Consider the following 2,906-nt stretch of genomic DNA (forward strand, 5'->3'; position numbering starts at 1 on the left):
GTATGCTGATACGGATGATTCTGAAGAGGTATAAAACTGATTATGCAGAAAGAGAAAAGAGAATTTCTAGAGCCAAAGGCACCAAAGAGTATCAGTGGAATGAACATGAAATATAAGTGGAAGAGATGGTTTGAGGAAAAACACCAGTAATGTCCCTAGAGAGGAAGGCAATGCTAAAGAGTCAAATTAGATAAGTGGGTTAACATGGGGAGACAGTGGTGGAATTTTCCTAATGACTGTTTCTATTTATGAAGAAAGGAGGCATTAAAAATTTGAAGAGAATAGGATGATATGAAATATTAATCTAAGATTGTAGTGTGTGAATGGCCTAGATTGGTGCTTCTCAAACTTGAATGTACACTGAAATTATCTAGGAAATTTAGGAAACAACCTAGATGTCCATCAGCAGAAGAATGGATAAGAAAGCTGTGGTACATATACACAATGGAGTATTACTCAGCCGTTAAAAAGAATTCATTTGAATCAGTTCTGATGAGATGGATGAAACTGGAGCCGATTATACAGAGTGAAGTAAGCCAGAAAGAAAAACACCAATACAGTATATTAACACATATATATGGAATTTAGAAAGATGGCAATGACGACCCTGTATGCAAGACAGGAAAAAAGACACAGATGTGTATAATGGACTTTTGGACTCAGAGGGAGAGGGAGAGGGTGGGATGATTTGGGAGAATGGCATTCTAACATGTATACTATCATGTAAGAATTGAATAGCCAGTCTATGTCTGACACAGGATACAGCATGCTTGGGGCTGGTGCATGGGGATGACCCACAGACATGTTATGGGGAGAGAGGTGGGAGGGGGGTTCATGTTTGGGAATGCATGTAAGAATTAAAGATTTTAAAATTAAAAAAATTAAAAACTAAAAAAAAATTAAAAAAATCAGCACTGTGCAACTATACAATTCTGATATAACTGATCTGCAATATGTCTCTATGTCACAATGCACAGGCAAAAATGAGAATCGCTGACACAAGAAGTGAGATAGGTGTTGTGTATATCAATATACTTACACAGAAGGGTCATCTAGAAGTAGGTGGTGGTAATGGAGAATCAGTGATTGTGAATAAGTGGAAAACAATATTCATGGAAGAGATAAAGAGGTAGGACATCCTTCTATTGCAAAAATGAATTAAGTGATTATTAAATCACTTAATCACAAATAATTATCACAGGACTAATTCTTAGAAATAGTAATGGGTGAGCCAAAAGCTAAATTCTTTAAGGAATTAGAGTGGGTGATGCTTAACAGTAAATTCTAATGATAAATTCACAGTGTTCTGTGATTTTTAGAGAAGAGGGGAGGGAATGATCTGGATATTTAAGAAGAGCTCCAGTGAGGATAAATTAGTGACTACTTGAAACATGGGCATGGGATGCACCATTTTAAAGGAAATCCTGGTTTCAATTAGAAGGAAAAGGGAGGAAACACTGAAAAAGTAAAAGGATATAACTATAAACTATGATCACTTGTAGAGAAAATATTGAGACGGCTTCAAGGGCTAGAGAGGAATGGAACATGGGATGGGAAGTATTGATGTACAGAGCTACATGAAGGCATAGGTTGTGGTAGGGGGAATGACTGAGGACCCTGGCTTCCTTGTGGTGACTCATATAAGCAGACATTCAAGGCAGAAATAAATTTGATTGGATTATATAAGGTATAAATTGTTGTTAAACTATTATTTCATATTTTTTAAACGTATGATTTACACGGACATACAATTTTGGAATATATTTTCAAGCGTACATTTACTTGTTATATAATTTGCCTGGGTGCTGAGTGTTTAGTTAGAGTGATATCCTGTTTTTCTGTAGGATTTTTCTATATGTTTAAGCATTTTTCAGCATATGTTTATCATCAGATATTAACACAATATCAATAGCCTGGATACAGGTCCACAATTTGTATAGAATATGATGATACTTAAGAAATAAAACTGTTCAGATTTACTTTCTTGGTTTTGTTGAAACAATAGAAGATAATGTTTAATAGGGGTCTACTTAAAAAGTTATTTCCAAATCAGCACCTGAAGGAATATATTCTTAACTTTTGATTAGAAAGAAAATGAGGTACTTTTTTTTTCTCCAGGTACATAATTTATTATACAAATTGAGTATCACATGATGAGTTGACATTAGCTTTTTCTGGCATGGGAACTTAACAGATAATGTACAGTTCAGAATCTGTTTATGTTGCTTTCACAGCTGGAGTTTTTTTAGACCTTAACTTGAAGTATAAGACTATCAAAGCAATACTTCCATATGTGGCCAGCACACAATTCATTCTCCCTGTAACAGTGTAAGAGTTGAAATATTTTTTGATACCAGTGAAATGGAACTGGGCATCAGCTTCTGGACCTGCCATGATTTCAATCTTTCAAGGGGTTCAAACTCCACAGCCTGTGTCCTTCACTGTATGCTGTTTTTGAAAATGTATCCAAAAAGCAATAGGTTTATAATTGGAAGAAAGAAACGAAGGGTTGCTGTTTTGAAAATAAACTGAGTTCCACTTTGCCTTTTTTGGTTAACAAGAATAAAGTCCCTCCACCCAGAACATGATTTATAGAGTTTCATAATAAAACGTATTATTCAAGGCCCTTCTTGCACTTAAGGTGATTTATTAGACTAGATATAAAATTGGGTTAATGAATCATGGCTAGCCAGAGTCTTGGGGTCTTAAAAATTAAAGGTAATATGACAGAGCTCTAAAATGAAAATATATATAAACCATTTAATTTTCAATGACTATTTATATCCCTGCAATGCCTATATCCCAGAGAAAGGCAATGCCAAAGAAGGCCCAAACTACCACACAATTGCACTCATCTCACATGCTAGTAAAGAAATGCTTAAAATTCTCCAAGCCAGGCTTCAGCA

At 35.1% G+C, this 2,906-nt stretch overlaps 1 pseudogene; it reads right to left on the reverse strand.

The window, feature by feature from the left end:
* Positions 1-2,150: 2,150 nt before the first annotated feature.
* On the reverse strand, positions 2,151-2,445 carry LOC138446807 (ATP synthase membrane subunit K, mitochondrial pseudogene; annotated as a pseudogene).
* Between the last annotated feature and the right edge of the window lie 461 nt (positions 2,446-2,906).

This window comes from Ovis canadensis, chromosome 10, assembly GCF_042477335.2.
Source record: "Ovis canadensis isolate MfBH-ARS-UI-01 breed Bighorn chromosome 10, ARS-UI_OviCan_v2, whole genome shotgun sequence".
Classification (NCBI taxonomy): domain Eukaryota; kingdom Metazoa; phylum Chordata; class Mammalia; order Artiodactyla; family Bovidae; genus Ovis; species Ovis canadensis.